The sequence below is a fragment of the Lycium ferocissimum genome, chromosome 11 (genome assembly GCF_029784015.1).
Source record: "Lycium ferocissimum isolate CSIRO_LF1 chromosome 11, AGI_CSIRO_Lferr_CH_V1, whole genome shotgun sequence".
NCBI lineage: Eukaryota > Viridiplantae > Streptophyta > Magnoliopsida > Solanales > Solanaceae > Lycium > Lycium ferocissimum.
The window spans coordinates 24,915,173-24,933,436 of record NC_081352.1 but is presented as its reverse complement, the minus strand read 5'-3'; the positions used below and the strand labels follow the sequence as shown (position 1 = coordinate 24,933,436).

The following is an 18,264-nucleotide window of genomic DNA, read 5'->3' as shown; positions in this document are numbered from 1 at the left end:
TCGACTGGCGAGGTCGAAATTGTACTTGAGAAATTAGAATTTCGTATAAGCGAGGTCGAAAAACTGGGCAACATTTTGAATTTCGACCTCATGCGGTCGAAATTTTTTTATGTTCTTTCATATTTTGACCGCAAGAGGTCGAAAACTTTCAATAATATTTATATTAAAAAAATATTTTCGACCGCATGCGGTCGAAATTTTTATTAATATTTAAATAAAAAATAACCTTTTCGACCTCACGTGGTCGAAAATTTTATTTTCGTAATTTAGGTAGAAAACTTGTTTCGACCGCGTGAGGTCGAAAATTTTCGACCACGTGAGGTCGAAAAAAAATTTCACCCTAGCTGTTAGCGACTGTGCCTTGAGGTCGAAATTTTGGTCGAAAATTGGCCTTTTTCGACCGCGTGAGGTCGAAAATTTTGGTCGAAAATCACTGTTTTTTTAGTAGTGAGTTACGGAATCTGCTTTTTATACGACTCTCTGGAGATAGCTGTTTTCAATAGAATTTGTATTATAAGTCCCCCAAAAGCTTCTATGCATTCCAATTCTAGTGTTGATATCCACCTTTCTTTTATTGTTAGACATCAGTTTCCTAGTGTTTCACAAAATACATCTGATACGATATAGCATGAAATATCAATTACAACTATTTAGCGTCATAGTGGAGCATATAACATCAGCACAAAAAAAAAAAAAGTTCAACAATGACAGGAACAAAATGGTGATACTTTCAAAGGTACAAAACTATCAGTAAGGCATATGACTATCCGGAGAAACACACAACATGAGCTATTCATGGTTCAATAGTGTGAACAGAACACACAAATTACCTCTTCATAGTTAAAGTGGTGGACTTTCTTCAAAATCCGTTAATCAAAATTGAGCGGCCATTATGTTCCGACTAAATGAAACAAAAGACATTAAATTTAAACAATTACACCCACAAATCGCAGAATGAGTCTTTGCGGAAAGAACTTCTTGAATTCATAAGACTTTCTCTGAAAAATCAAACTGTGCCGTTATAACCCTCGAAACCCCATGTGCTAGACATCGGTTTACCAAAAGGTTCAAAGTTGTTTTAATTGTCAATAAGATTATCTCAAAGAAGGAAGCATCATCAAACTGACTAAATATTTTGGTTCATAGCATATACACTCATTTGCATAACAAAGTTGTACAATTTAGTCTTGAACATGCTTCCAGTAGTACCATAAAGACAGAAGGGTAGTTAGATTGTTCATGTTAAGCGTTCCAACTAATACAAAAGCCAATTAGAGTCTAGCACGCAGAGGAGGACCTCGGTCAAGTAGAAGAAGCGTCTCATTTTACGAAATCAAAATTTCAAAACCTTCATTCGCCGTGACAAAGAAGTAGCAAAATTAGAGGGGAAAAAATTGACCCTAAGCAATTCGAGTGGGGTTGAAGAAAGGATTGCAAAACGGTTTTCATTGTAAGCAATTATAGATGTTTGTTGTTGTGCTATTTTTATTCAATGTCACGGTATTTAGATAGAACGATCTTGAGCAATGAAGTAGTAGCATGTTGCTCCTTTCCTTTTTCCTGCTCTCTTTTCTCTAGTCAAAGTAAATATGAAGCAACACAAATTATAAGAATGTACTTGCAACATAGAACCTCTAGGAAACTGAACAACTATAGCTAACTTGCCGACTATATAATATATATATATATATATATATATATATATATGTATGTGTGTGTGTGTGAGTGTGTGTGTGTGGTGTATGTGCGGCCCTTTTGAAATTGTTATTATTCCACTAGCCTTTACGGTAATATTCAATAAAAGTGTCCGAACCTACTATTACAAAACTAAAGAAGCTATTGCAAGAGTAGAAAATAAGAATAAACCTAGGATAAGGCATTATATTATGATTTAAACACATATTCCTCTTAACTTCAAATAAAGTTCAACTGTTAACTAATAGGTTCGCAGGCCGTGTGTTATTAGTGTAATGAGAGTAGTACACAATAGAGTAATGAAGGATCAAAGTACGCCATAAATGGGAATAAATACATTTTACTCATTGACTTCATACATGTAAATTTATGTAATAAATAGATACACTGACCTTTGTTTTACTTCTCTTAATTTGGACTTGCATTATTGATGATTTCCCTTTCGGAACTGGCTTGGAATTTTAATCTGACAATGAAAATCAGAGCGAAAAATGTCAAACTAACCTAGAGGGGGTGTCAACATGCAATGAACAAGTAAATTCAAAAGCACATGGTTAAATCATATATACAAAGACAACCAGAAATGGCAAACATATGCTCGTACCTATTGTTTTTATATCATGATCCTCTTCCTGCTGGTGTATGTAGTAAAACTTCAAATTTTAATTCCTTTAGGAAGCTCCATGTAATAGTGGATACTGTCTATCTCTACTACATGCATAGCATCCCTCTTACCCATATGTAATATCAAGAACAACCACTTGACTCTAATCTAATCCCTTGAACCAATTCCTATCATGCCACCTTGGAAAATTCACTACAAAGGAGAGAGAGAAAGAGAAGGGAACTTACATATCGACAAATATTAATCCATTGCAAAAAAGGGGGGACATGCATAAGAAGAAACCATTGTAAGAGAAGAAAGATGAAGCGACAGAAACAAAAGACCGATGAAACTAAATTATACTCCAAATTCTGAAATTAACAAAATTTAGTTAAAATGGTATTAACAACAAAATCAGAATTAGCTCTGCATAATTCTCCAGCAACATACATTACAAGTTTGGGACTTTCTACATAGGCTCTTTGTGGCTCTTTAGAGCAGAGTGCAGACATGCTCAGAAGGCTTGAGATTGCTCACTGTACGTCCTCATATAGTCTGCTTTATGGGATTTAAAAAGTTAAAACTTCTAAATAGTATAAGTACATTAAACTACTAAAAAAACACATGACTCTGATGATGAAACACCAAGATTTCCCAGAAACGAAGAACGATAAACATCTACTAAAATCTTTTACTAAATTCTACCATCATGATTTACTATTACTATATTTAAAGTCTGCATTCACTACAAAATCTTGGATTGATTCTCCTGACAAATAATCAAATGATTTCTCAGATCTTATGAATCGATCATCAATAAACATGTGATAGGTGATCAATAGGCTATAGAAGTGTTGAATTTTATCCAAGATTAGGATAAGACTTCTCTTTAGAACGATAGGCATTGACTTTTGCTCAACTGCTCAACTCTAAAGCATATGGTGACATGAAAGAAGAAAACTAAGTACAAAAGTATACCTAGAATCAAACAGGAGGGAAGCTTGAATATTACTTTCAAAACTACTATATTAGACCACTTATACCATGATTAACAACACACCATTGACTGCACTTTTAAGACGCCAGTAAAAGCTGAAATCAATATGGCTGAAAGAACCCCTTAATATTCTATTGCCATCATGTTCATTTCATCTTTTTCTCGGTTTCAGTCTTAAATTGTAGACCATGCTGACTTTCAGTCCTAAAAGTATTCTTCATTTCAATATATCCAGTGATTCGACCTCTGGATAAATGAAACAAAAGTTCATTTCATTTTTTGATAGAAATGTATGGATTTCAATCTTCAAGCCTCGTAAGGGTTGCACAATGACTATAAAATTCCACAACCCACGGTGAGTAACTTGTCAACTCGAGAAGGCGATAACACAAGAATTAATTATGAAAATATTACAAAGCAAAGAAGTAAAAGACCAACCTTTCTCTTCTCACTGGCCTAAGGATTTTATGATGCATTTTTCATCATTACTAAAGTGTATTCCCTGATATAGGCCGTTGTATTCTCCTCTCTTAATTTTCGTATCACCTTGAAATCATCTTGCTCGTTATACGACATATCAACAGACAAAAAATATTAAATTCATCCATACAGCCTTAAAAGTATTCATGTGTAAACTAAACAAATCAGTAAATCAATACGCCCATCGAACAGTAAAGGATCATAATCCCAATCTTTGTTTTGGTTGAATCGAATAGATGTATGTGTAGAATCCTTTAAGAAAGTTAACAAAAGAGATGGAATATGTGTCCACTGTAAAAATCTCAGTCCATCAGACCCTTTTTAAATCTCCTTTCACGATCAGCACCTATTTAATATAAGTCTATCTGCGTGTTATTCTGACATGGTATAAGAATTTCATCAGTGAACATTTAGAGAGATGAGGGAAATATAAAGGTCTAGTGTGCGGAGGTTGAGACTAACACTGGTGCGCACGTTATAAAAAAGAAGCGGGCAGAGCAACTGCTATTGTTTTCTCCAACCGTTGTCAATACCAAATTATTCAGTGTAGTCCAAATTTGGACTATTCGAAAACGTTAAATTTGTCCTCGCTATTTTTAGAGCAATGTTAAAGTCTACTCTGAAAAATCTAAATAGATCGGTAGTTTTAAGGCTCCCTATCAAGAAATAAAGCTTTATTTCGATATGAACACAACTGTTATAAAACAATAACAGCACATGACCAAAATTAAATATGAGAAACACATAGTAAAGGATAAATATGTTATTAAAACTTAAATTAAGTTCTGGATACCTGCAATACAGCTGCAATGTAATTTCTCCGGCAAATGAATAGATTTTTGCTCCTTCCCAATATCTCATCTTTTCAATTACTCTTCTTTTACCTCTAAGTAATTGTAATGCTATCACATGAGAAACCAACAAAATTGAAAACAAAAGACCCTGTCAAGAACAAAAGATTTTATAAATAAAAACGGGAAGATGAAAAGAATGATGAGAACACAATATAAGTAATGTCAACAGCCAAGAGTGCTAAAATTCAGTCATGCAACATGGCTACAACCCAAATAGCAAACAAAATTGCAAATTTCAAAGAAATGTCAAACCAAAAAAAAAAAAGATATCCAAATGAAGCTCATCGGCGGCGGTAGATCATCTTGTACAAAGGGATATAACCCAAAGGAGGTGTCAATTTACAGTAGGTCGTCATGGGGAAACCCAAAGGTTCAATTTACAGTGGGTCTTAATTTTGAGCTCCCATTGATGTAATTTTTTTCTAGAAAATATATATTTAAAAAAAAATTATTTAAAAATAATAATTTTTTTTAAAAAAAATAATTTTTATATTTTTTAAAATTTTTTTTGCTCAAAGGCTTAAAAAATTACCTCAAATTTTTGTGTATGTATGAGCAAAATTTTTAATATAATTTTCATACACAAAATTGTGAGCGAAAACTTTAAGCCTTGAATATTGTATAAAAGCTGTTACAATGTTGTTGTAGTTGTATTAATTTTCCAGAAACCTCATATGAACATTATATACGAAAAATGTGAATGAAATTCTAAGTCTTGAGCGAGATATACACATTTCATACCATTCTTATGCATAAAATTTTGAATGTAATGTTTAAGCCTTGATCGAGATATACGCACTTCATACATTCTTCATACATAAAATTTGAGCGAACTTTTTAAGCCTTGAGTAAGATATACACATTTTATACACAAAAATTTGAGCGATTATTTTAAGTCTTGAATGTTGTATTAAAGTTGTATATAATATTGTTGTAGTTGTATTAATTTTATAGAAATCTAACATGAACTTTATACACAAAAATGTGAGCGAAATTTTAAGACTTGAGCTAGATACAAATTTATATTATTTTCATACACACAATTTTGAGCAGATTTTTAAAGCCTTGAATGAGATATACACATTTCATACATTTTTCATACCGTTTTCATACACTAAATTTTGAGCGAACTTTTTAAGCTTTGAGCGAGATATACACATTTCATACAACTTTCATACATAAAATTTTGAGCGAAAAAAAAAATATAAAAATATTTAAAAAAAGAACATTTTTTTTCAAATAAAAAATATTTAAAAAAAATATTTTTAAATTAAATTTTTTATTTTTAAAAGCATGTTTTGTATAGGGTATGTAATGTTATGTTTTGTAAATATAAAGCTATCGTCGCGTTTCGTAAATATTTCTCCTTAAGATGTATATATACGTAGTTGTCCTACTTTTATAGTAAGTAGAAAATAGAGATATAATGTTAGTAGTAGTAATTAAAGGATAAGGATAATTTTGATTAGAATCCAATTTTAAGAGACTATTTTTGGTCCTTTTACATTACTCCCCGAGTCCATTGACGTTACAGGGAAGATTAGGGTTCAGATTTTATTGCATTGAAGGAGATGACCACACTATTAGTACAACCGAAAGTTTGAAATTTAAAAAGGAGGAAAATCAATTACCTCCAAACACGTGCATCAAAATCTTAAAAGTTGTTTGAAATTCCCTTCATATGGTCTTAAAGGAAAAAACACGGAAGCCTGAAACCAACAGAAAAATTAAAATCAAAGCTCACCTGCAAATAATCCAATTAAAACATGAGAATAAAAATAATGCTCTCGTAAGGAGGAGGTGAAAGGGAGGGAACAATTGAAATGTAAATGACCAGAAGAAGGCGAGCCTCAAGTTACAGAGAATGGAAAAGAAATAAAGACTTACAATGAAGAAGAAGAAATGGCTAGGATCTTGAAAATCAATGGACCACAGTGTAACTCAGTTTCGTATCCAACAAAGGCTTAAAATGATCTGGGCTGCCGCAAGTATAACAAGCTCTCGACCCATACTGACATCGCCCATAGTGCGCTCTGCCACAATTACCACACTGCTGTGGTAGTGATCTAGCCTGTCCCGACCCCCTCTGCTGCTACTTCCAGCTTCAGAAAACGCCATGGTTCCATTAACCATAAAGGTAGAGAACTTCTGAAAGAGGGTAACGTTTAATTTGCGTTTAGGCTCCAAATGCTAAATATGCTAAGATTACTAATCGGGTTCTTCAATGATAGTCACATTGTTCATTACCACAAACTCCTCATCGTCCAAAAACTCGAAGCAAGCGAATGCTTCCATAAATATGGCAGAGGAAACAAAAGCAAGAACGCGTGAAATAGTTAACTAAAGAGAAGAGTACAATAGATGACTGGCAAGACCAAGCATGAAATAACAAAAGCGATTAGAATGAGCATACCCCAAATAATTCGAGCCACAAGAACGAACCGATTAGAATCCCTTTTCCATATAATCTTCATTGGGGAAGCTTGGTATTATTTCTTACTTGCAAGGAAGCCTTCCTTACTATCTGCATTCACCGTTAATTTTTCTTATTCAACTTCAAGAGTAATACAGAGACTATCACTACAATGCAAGACATCCTTTATCATAGTTATACAAATTGCCAGTTCAAAAGTGACATGGAGCACTACTATTTTAGTGCCACAATGCAAGACACTCTTCGTCATAATTGCACTGATTTCCAATTCAATTTCAACGGTGATGCAGGTACCATCAGAATGCAGGACACCTCTTTATCATACTTATGAGACACGGAGACTAAATTTCTCTATATAACTAACAATTTTGAAGAATTCAAAATTATTTAACTAACTGAATAGTGTCAAATATTTTGGACATTTCAAGATGGAAGGTGTATCATATAAATTGGACAGAGTATGTTTATTCACCTCCCATAATCCTTCATCGCGTATCATCAAGATACATTTATCGAATCCCATATGTTAAAGAAGCTCACTTCCAAAAAAAAAAAAAAATGAGCGGATGATATAAATCCAGATTGGAGTTGCCCTGTCAAAAGAGAGAAATACAAAAATTCTGATTTAGGCATACTATCAAACACCCTCGTCGCGCATCAAATTTCTTAGTTTAAGACATAATGGATCTAGTAAGTGAACTTTCTACCGAAGAACAATGATTACCTCAAGCAAACTAATTTTTCATCCTTGTAAGGAAAAACCTGCGGTTGAGAATTGAGATATCACCTAAATATCGAAATTTGACATGTATCAACAATTATCAAGAAAAATTTGATACTTTAAATATTCTCGAAGACGGACTAATTTTGTAGTACTCATTTTATAGCGAGAATACTAACAAAATGCTATTAGAGGATTTCGATCAGTAATTTTCTCAAGCAATTAAGCCATTAGAGAATTAATCAAAACACGCATTGAGTATCTATTTCTAGATATGCATGTGAAGATCGGAAGAAAATACTGACAGACATGTAAGAATCTAACAAAAAAAAATTTACCCATAAACATGTGCAATAAGAAAAGATTAATTGGCAAGAAAACTTACGACAACTGGAGCTTAGACCAGAAACATTAGACCAAGCGAATAGCCTTTGCAAGATAGCCACAAAATGAATAATCTCTGAAAGGATCCAGTGATAGAAACTCCGGAAAAGGGCCAAATATACCCCTGTACTATTGAAAAAGGGTCAAATATACCCCTCGTTATACTTTGAGTTCAAATATACCCCAGTCGTTATACTATTGGTTCAAATATACCCCTCCTCTATTAAAGTTGTTCAAGGTGGACATCCAATCCTATATGACACTGCCATTTGATGAGGTGAATGCCATGTGGCATGCCATCTTAGCATCCTAACCAATTTACCTCTCCCTTTTATTCCACCACTAAAATTTACTTTCCTGTGAACCATATCTCCATTAAAATTGGAGATGCCAAATTTCTTTTAATACCAAAAATCATTACTGTATAATTTTGCACCTTAATTTTTCAATATGCTGGTGGTTGATTCACTTGTAGGAACAATTGTATTTCGGAAGAAAGTAATTTTGCACCTTCATATATCAATATGCTCTGGTTAATTCACTTGTAGGGGAACAATTATGGTTCGGACAGAAGTTGATTTCCTTTGATGTTTATCAAGACTCCTGAGTTTTCGACACAAATGATCCCATTGAGAGTTTTTTCTCTCCAATTTCATCCTTTAAAATATGATAAGCATAAATATAGGTGCTATTTTGGTCTGAGACAGCTCCAGACCTAAAACAGAAACAGCTTAAAACTCTTGATCGGGTTCTCTTCCATATCAGAAATAAAAATAAGGGTGTTGAGTCGGCATGCCACATGGCATCCACCTCATCAAATGGTAGTGCTACGTAGGATTGAATGTCCATCTTGAATAACTTTAATGGAGGAAGGATATATTTGAACCAATAGTATAACGGTAAGGGTATATTTAGACCCAAAGTATAACGAAAGGTATATTTGACCCTTTTTTAATAGTACAGGGATATATTTGGCCCTTTTCCGTAGAAACTCTGATTTAGGAGAGAAGACGGTGGATGGAAGAGAGGAAATTGAAAGGGGAGAAGGACAATTCGTGCAATTTCTTCCATTTTTTTAGTTTTTAATTTGTAATAGATAAATTCCCTTTTTTAAAACTAAACTATATAAAAGCATGAGTTGAAGAAGTGGATCGTCAACCAAGGGCAATTTGGTCAAAGCACTTGCCATTGAATAATTCTATTAGTTAAAAAGTAGAATCTTACTGTAGCTTAGTATTAAATATATTCGTACTTTCCTTATTTTGCCCCTGCTCATAAAAATTGCATCACAACAGATGATGTCATTTCAAGTGGCAGGTATTAATTAGGTTTTTGGCCACGTGTCACTTTTACACTCCTTTTACTTTTCACTATTTTATCATGCTCATATAATTCCACTTAATAGACAAATAACGTTTGTGTATATGTGTTAATGTTCATCTATATATATATTCATCGAAAGTGCAAATTTAGGTATGTTTATTAACAATATAAAATATATATACTATCACTACCCAATACATAAATCTTTACAATTATACACAACTACATACACATAGATACACTATATAATCCAAAGTGTTGGGCCCGTGCGCAGCACGGGCATACGCCATCTAGTATATATGTATTATATATTATTTTTTTATTATTATATTATATTATATTATATTATATTATATTTATATACTATATTATATACTATTAATAAGTGACAATGTAAAGGGTAATTCAGTAAATGTGGCGTTGGTCCTCAGGGGTATTTTCGGTATTCTACAACACACTCCAACAATCTGGAATGATCCATATTTAAAAAAAAAAAAATCTCGAAGCATACATCTTCTTTCTTCCCTAATTTTATACTACTACTCAACCGAATTCTAGAAGCATCTCAATCTCTTAATCTTCTCAGCCGGGTCTTCCAATTTCAGGTAAAGCTTCTCTCAATTTTGGTTTAATCTTGTACCAATTCTTTTCAAATTTCTCAACGTAGAGAAAGGGATAGAGTTTCGGAAGGTTTGTTATGAGTGAATGTAGTTGTGATTTGGGTAGATAACGATGAGCAAACAGATTATTGAGTCTATTTCCTCGTATCTGCGGTCCCCTACTCAAGTTTTAATGGAGGCATCCCCGTGCTTCAGCCAACGACCGCTGCAGTTTCTTTCTTTTCAATTGTGAATGAACAGTAGATGTAGAGCAAGAAAGAGAATAGTGGAAAAGGAAGGAGGAAAATAAACAAAGCTTCTCGCTCAATTTCTGCTGAAAATTTTCTTTCAAGATCTCCTAATAGTTTCCAATTTCTTGGATGTTGTTGTCCTATGGTGGTTGATGACATTATTCTGTTATAGATAGGAGGAAAAGTTCTAATTTTTAGGTTGAAAAAAAATCCTATATTTTATGTTTTGTGGTTTTAGAACCAAATAAAAACTGAAGCGTGTGCTTCATATACATATCCAGTTGCAAGACACTTAAACGTGATCCAAACAAACAAAGCTACGGGTTGGAGCGAAAACAAGTCCTCCCCTCAAGAAAATGGTCTGATCATCTCATTTTTAGTTTTGAATTGTAGTTTAGTTTATTGGAGTATGCATATGTGGTCATTTTGGAGATAATAGTCAAAATACTCCCCAACGTTTGACCAAAATGCCAACTACACACCGAACCTTTGCTTTGGTCCTATTACCCCCTTGGACAATTTTTTTCAATATTAAAATGCCCACTTTTTCTTTGATGTGGCGATCCGATATGACAACCTCAATTATTTGATCTTGTGCTTGTCCACACGCGCACGGCCACGTGCCACATCTTTAATTTCCCCTCATTTTTTATTAATTTCCCCCCCTTGCTCCATCCATTTACTCTTCTTCAAAAAAAAAAAAAAAAAAATCTCTCAATTTTCCACACTCCATTTTCGGTATGAGGATCCAAAAACCCATACCCAATTCTTCTTCATCTTCATCAACATCATCATCATCATCATCTTCATTAGGAGTTGAAAAAAAAAATCACACCAGCTTCCTCAAATTTGATCCAAAAAAACCCAAATGTGAAAGAAATCTTCCTAATACCAAGTAGAACAAAGTTCATCCATTAATTTGATCAAACAATTAAGAATTTAAAGAAACCCACTTGGTGTTCTTCATAGTTTTCTCCAAATTCCTAACAATGGAGTTTAATTTTCTCCCAAATCAACTCAAAGAATTAGTGCTTAGCTTAAACAACTCCAACCAAGCAACAAGTAGTAACTCCAAACAAGCAACTTTCAATCGGATTTTCTTTAACGGATTAGATTTTCAACCTTTTTTTTTTTTTTTCCATTTTCGGTTTTTTTTTTGATTTTTTTTTTGAATTTGATTTGGGAAAAAAATTCAAATGTGAAAGGAAGCTTCCTAACACCAAGTAGAACAAATTTCATCCATTAATTTGATCAAACAATCAAGAATACATAAAGTTACGGGTTCGAACCCCCGCTCAAGCATAAAATAAAAAAATAATTTCGCAAGGCGGATCGGGGAGAATATGCCGGATCCGGCATACAATCTTTAAGGAAAAGCTAAAGTTATGCCGGATCCGGCATAACTAAAATCTGCCCCATAAGGCAGAATTTTTCCTAAGACATAGTTTAGTTATGCCTTACGGGGCAGAATTTTAGTTAAGGCATAACATAATTATGCCCCATAAGGCAAGAACTTTTCCTTAATGCATAGACTTTGCCTTATAAGGCAAAGTTTAAGTTATGCCTTAAGAAAAACTTTCGCATTATGGGCATACTTTTAGTTATGTCTTTGGGGCATACTTTTTAGTTAAGGCATAACTAAAAGTTTACCTTGAAAAGTAATATATATATATATATATATATATATAAGGCAAATCTCGCCGCCGGCGGACTTTTACTTAAACACAACTAAAAGTCGCCCCCTCCGGCGGACTTTTACTTAAACACTGACTAAAGTACGCCCCTCGGCGGACTTTTACTTAAACACAACTAAAGTACGCCCTCAGCGGACTTTTAGTTGAACACAACTAAAAGTCTGCGGAGGGAAAAACTTTCCCTCAGAGAAAGCATATATATATTTTTTTTAACTTTTCAAGGAAACTTTTAGTAATGCCTTAGCTAAAAGTGTGTCCCATAAAACATAACTAAAAGTATGCCCCATAAGGCGTAAGTTTTCCTTAAGGTATAACAAAAGTTTGCCTTATAAGGCAAAATTTAATGGGCAAACTTTTATACGGACCGGCATAACTTTGTGAAGGAATTATCAAAGTTATCTTGGGACCGACATACTTATGCCAAGTCTGCCCATAAGGCATAAGTATGCCGGGTTCGGCATAACTTTGGTAATTCCTTCACAAGTGTATGCCGTTGGGGGCATAGCGAAATTTAACTACGCCTTGCGAATTTTTTTCAAATTTTTATTGCGTGTGGGTTCGAACCTGGAACCTATGGGTTTTAGCCGAAGGGCAAAATTTAAAGATTTCAAATATGAGGGGCAAATTTAAAGACCACCCCAAACGAAGGGCAATTCTGCGAATTGCCCTTTAAAGAAACCCACTTGGTGTTCTTCATAGCTTTCTCCAAATTCCTAACAATGGAGTTTAGTTTTCTCCCTAAATCAAAGAATTAGTGCTTAAACAACTCCAACCAAGCAACAAGTAGCAACTCCAAACAAGCAACTTTCAATCGGATTTTCTTTAACAAGATTAGATTTTCAACCTTTTTTTTTCTTCATTTTCGTTTTTTTTTCTTGATTTTTTTTTTTTTGTGAATTTGATTTGGGAAAACGGTGATTATAAGAATAATCACTATCCTAGCTCTAAATTTATAATGGGTATTATTTTGACCAAAAAAATGGAGATGGGTGTTAAATAGGGTGAAGAAGAAGATGAAGTAGCCTAAAAATGGAGGAATTTAAATTTATCTATGTGGCATCTATGTGGCGGTCCGGTTGGCATTTTAAAACACATCGGATGCTTTTTTTAAAGGCTATAACGCGCCCGAGCGGTGTAGTCACGCTCTTGTCCACATCGGCAAAAAAGGGGCATTTTAATCGAAAAAAATTATCCGGGGGGTAATAGGTCCAACGCAAAGGTTAGGTTTGTAGTTGGCATTTTGGTCAAACGTTGGGGGGTATTTTGACTATTATCTCGGTCATTTTGTGACTTCTTTGCAATTTCTATTTGGCTACATAGATTTGGTGATTTTATATAGAATAGCATTTATATTTAAACTTCCGAATTTAAGCACTTCTTAAAATTATGTTATGCTTAGCTATTAAGTCTTTTTTGTGATTTACGGTAGCAATATCTCTATAACACACTTGTGCTATATACGATGAGGTATTTTCTCTTTTGTGAGTTTATCCGCTAAGATTAGGACAAACAAAACAAGGATGATTTAGCATGATTCCTGGGGAGTGTGTATGGTACCTATGACATGGTATAACTTTGTTCTTTTCTTTGTTTATAACTCACTGCAAATTAGTGTTGGAGCCCTAACATGGGTTGATAAACAGTTCATTGATTTTGCGTTTTTTGGAGCCAAAATGTAGCCTGTTGAACAATTTAAGTATATATTAGGAGTTTTTTTTATGACATTATGTAATTTAAGTATATATTAGTGTTCAGTACTTTTCTAAGACATTTTGTTAAGTATATATTAGGTGTTCATTATTTAAGTTGTGTTCAATACATTATGTTCAGTGGTTTCAGTAGTTTTAAACAAGTCACAAAATCTAACGAGTTTGTTGAAGAAGTTGCAACAACTGACCCATCGTACATTGCAACAAGTTTTTAATATGTTGCAAAGGATGAGTAAGTTGTTGCAACAAGTTGGTAATCTGTTGCAACAGATGGTTCAGTCGTTGCAATATATGGGTCAGTTGTTGTGACAAATCTAACTGCTGTTGAAGAAGTTGCAACGACTAACCCATCTGTTGCAACAAGTTTGTAATCTGTTGCAACAGATGAGTCAGTTGTTGCAACAAGATGTAAATTTGTTGCAACAGATGGTTCAGTTGTTGCAACATATGGGTTAGTTGTTGCGATAAATCTAAGCGCTGTTTTAGAAGTTGCAACAAGTTGATAATCTGTTGCAACAAGTTTGTGATCTGTTGCAACGGATGAGTCACTTGTTGCAACAAATTTTTCAATTGTTGAAGAAATTGCAACAACTAACCCATCATTGCAACAAGTTTGTAATGTTTACACCTAAATGAGTCGATTGTTGCAACAAGATGTAAATTTGTTGCAACAGATGGTTCGATTGTTGCAACATATGGGTTAGTTGTTGCGATAAATCTACATTGTTTTAGAAGTTGCAACAAGTTGATAATTTGTTGCAACAAGTTTCTGATCGTAAATACGGATGAGTCGATTGTTGCAACAAATCTTTCAATTGTTGAAGAAATTGCAACAACTAACCCGCGTTACAACAAGTTTGTAATTTGGTTAAGATGGGTTAGTTGTTGCAACAAGTTCATAATATGTTGCAACAAGTGCATTATCTGTTGTAACGGATGAGTAACCTGTTTAAAAGCTTGACATTTAGTAAACAATAAATATCATTTGTTTTCATTGTTTACACCTAAATATGGGTGAATCAAGTAGTTCTCACAAATTACACCAACGATCGCTCGATTTGGGAAGTATACGCTTAGTTGATCATATGTCCTGACTCAGAATACCATCAAATTGGTTAGGAACATTTAGTAAACAATAAATATCATTGGTTTTCGTTGTTTACACCTAAATATGGGTGAATCAAATAGTTCTCATCAAATTACACCAACGATCGCTTGATTTGGGAAGTATACGCTTAGTTGATCATATGTCCTAACTCAGAATACCATCAAATTGGTTAGGAACATTTAGTAAACAATAAATATCATTGGTTTTCGTTGTTTACACCTAAATATGGGTGAATCAAATAGTTCTCATCAAATTACACCAACGATCGCTCGATTTGGGAAGTATACGCTTAGTTGAACATATGTCCTGACTCAGAATACCATCAAATTGGTTAGGAACATTTAGTAAACAATAAATATCATTGGTTTTCATTGTTTACACCAAAATATAGGTGAATCAAGTAGTTCTCATCAAATTACACCAACGATCGCTCGATTTGGGAAGTATACGCTTAGTTGATCATATGTCCTGACTCAGAATACCATCAAATTGGTTAGGAACATTTAGTAAACAATAAATATCATTGGTTTTCGTTGTTTACGCCTAAATATGGGTGAATCAAGTAGTTCTCATCAAATTACACTAACGATCGCTCGGTTTTGGAAGTATATGCTTAGAATTTCCTATCAAATCAATGAAATTACCGTCTAATCCATTAAGGATTTTAGTAGATAAATATATTGATCACTAAATATCATTGAATCCCTTTATTTAACACTAAATATCGTTTGGTTCCCTCTGTTAATAACTAAACATATGTGACTTATATCCTAGTTGTTGCAGCAATTTCATGATCTGTTGCAGCAATTACATAATCTGCTGCAGCAATTGCATAATCTGTTGCAGCAGTTGCATAACATGTTGCAACAAGTACATAATCTGTTGCAGCAATTGCATAATCTGTTGCAACGTGATTGCATAACTGTTGCAACAAGTACATAATCTGTTGCATAATCTGTTGAGTAACATAGGCTGTTGAACAAGTCATATCATTTGTTGGATGAAACAACTCATTCCATTTGTTGGATGAAACAAGTTAAGGACTTTTCGCAACAACTCATTCCATTTGTTGTAAAAACTCAAAACACTATAGGAACTTACGTAACAAGTCATGTCACTTGTTGGAAAACCAAGTTAAGTTAGTTCTTGCAACAAGTTCGATTCTTTGGTTGGCAAAATCCCAACAAGTTACACAGCTGTTGCAACAGAATTTTTACTTGGTGGAAACTGTTCAGAAATTGCAAAACCACAGAACATACATTGGTGATTTGAGCAAGATCAACATATCATTTAAACCAATTTTACTAACAGAAACAACATAAAAATGTCATAAAATCCAATTTCACAAACACAAACAATAGTAATTATTATTACAAGACATTGCAAATTTAACAACTAGGGAACAATTCGGTTTGGGCATGTAGTTTTTTTATGGCCAGCTGTTTTGCATATGGAGCATTTGTTTTTCCTCGTTGCAAGTGATTCCCCGATTTCACGCCTCCTCTTTGTCCGTTTTCTTCCCGGTTTGCTCGGATCAACATGCGGAGGAGGTATTTCTCTCTCTAAAATCTCCATAGGAACTTCCCAAGATTCTTCAGAAGGCACGGGATTCATTTCCTCACAGTATGCAATTATGTAATTCTCCACCCTATAATATGGAGATGAGTAGTCATAAATCCGCCTTCCAAAGTCTTCACCATATTGGACTCGAAAGCATTTTGCCATAGCATATGGGCAAGGTATTTTGTCCGAGTCAAAAACTCTACAAGTACAAGATCTTCTTTGCGGATCATTGCCGTAAGCTGCAACTGAACCGTGGCCGATGACGCTGAACTTGTAGTTGGCAATTTGATGGGCCAATAACTTATTACCCAAGTTGACAAATTTTGATATTTTTTTTTTCCATTAAGGGAACAAAGATGGTTGGTGAGTCGATGAACTCCATACGCCTCTCATGAAATTTCTCAGTAAACCTCTTGTTTATGGAATCAAATAGAGCAGTAATGGGAAATTCTCTTGCAACATTGAACATTGAGTTCACCGACTCAGCGGCGTTTATCGTCATAAAATTATACCTGACAAAACAAACATATTAGTGTTGGAACATGTGGCTGAGGCTCAGCTATGTCAAAAATCACAACAAGTACAATATTTGCCACAACAAGTTACCTATTAGTTGCAACAGATACGTTACCTGTTGGAAACAGAAATGTGCAAATACCTATTTCTGGGGTAGAATGCCCTGCTCCATCTGTGGAATCCAGCACGTTCAAGATGTTCGGCGGCCCTAGGAACCAAATCTCTGATTTGATTGAAATGGTCATTGAAGACATCAATATTGTACGCTTTTGCTACTTTATAAAATTGAGATACGACCGCGCCATTGTGAAAGGTGGTTCTCAGATTTTCTCCTAGGTGCCTTATGCAAAAACCATAATGACATGTAGGGAAGACAATTGAAACCGCCTTTTTTATACTTGGATGTCTATCAGAAATTATGCACAAGTCAGGGGTATCCTCTATATCGCTTTTCATTTGTTCAAAAAAATATTTGTACGAAGCATCACACTCCTTGTCCACTACACAAAATGCCACTGGAAAAATATGATTCTCCGCATCTTGTGCGACTGCTGACAACAACACTCCTTCGTACTTGCTCCTCAAGAATGTCCCATCGACAAGCCTATGACTTTTTCATTTGCGCAAAACCAAGCATCCAAGCCTTATAGGCTACAAAAAAGTACTTGAACTTCCCATTTTCATCAACCTTCAATGCCGTCTTACTTCGGATTTGCAGAACGAAGCATATAACGGTACGCATCAAGCACCGCATACCCGTGCTCATGTGTCCCCCTTGTCAAAGCCTTTGCAATCTCCATGCCCTTCTATACCTTCTAATAACTTACCTTACAACCCAAATCTGTACGGATTGATTGACTCATATCTTTTGTAGATGGGCCTTTACCGTAAGGAAACTTATCTTTGAAGTATTCACCAATGACTTTCACAGTAGCGTGTGGATTATGGCTCGTAATGTGCTCAGAACCACATGTGTGGTGCTTTATGTAGGTTCTGATACAAAATCTGTCAGAACTTAAAAGCTTCACAGCCCTCAGCCACCACTTGCACTCCGGATGTACACATACGAAGCAATATACGATACGCGAATTAATCACCTTCTTGATTCTAAAATCTTTCTTCAAGCAAGCAAGTTTCAACCAAGTGGCTAGTTCTTCCTTGTTCTTGAATGACATTCCTTTATAAAAACCTATTTCATCATCTTGAACATGGCTAGACTGTATTAATTGTGTAGTGCCCACTGTATTGCTCGCAACTTCGGGTATAGGAATCGGGTCAGCCCCACTTCCATTATCTGGGATATCCACATCCACCCCATCTAATTCATCATTT

The 18,264-nt window shown here is 34.5% G+C and overlaps 2 long non-coding RNA genes across 2 annotated transcripts; both read right to left on the bottom strand.

Annotated features, from left to right (window-relative positions):
• Positions 1–2,082: 2,082 nt before the first annotated feature.
• On the bottom strand, positions 2,083–4,934 carry LOC132037152 (uncharacterized). Its single transcript, XR_009409788.1, has 4 exons — positions 3,735–4,934; positions 2,746–2,854; positions 2,300–2,487; positions 2,083–2,161 (listed from the first exon to the last, which is right to left on the bottom strand). It is a non-coding gene; the product is annotated as an uncharacterized LOC132037152 (long non-coding RNA).
• Positions 4,935–6,261: 1,327 nt separating this feature from the next.
• LOC132037181 (uncharacterized) lies at positions 6,262–8,271 on the bottom strand. The gene is made up of 4 exons (XR_009409791.1): positions 8,171–8,271; positions 7,073–7,657; positions 6,561–6,778; positions 6,262–6,339 (listed from the first exon to the last, which is right to left on the bottom strand). It is a non-coding gene; the product is annotated as an uncharacterized LOC132037181 (long non-coding RNA).
• Between the last annotated feature and the right edge of the window lie 9,993 nt (positions 8,272–18,264).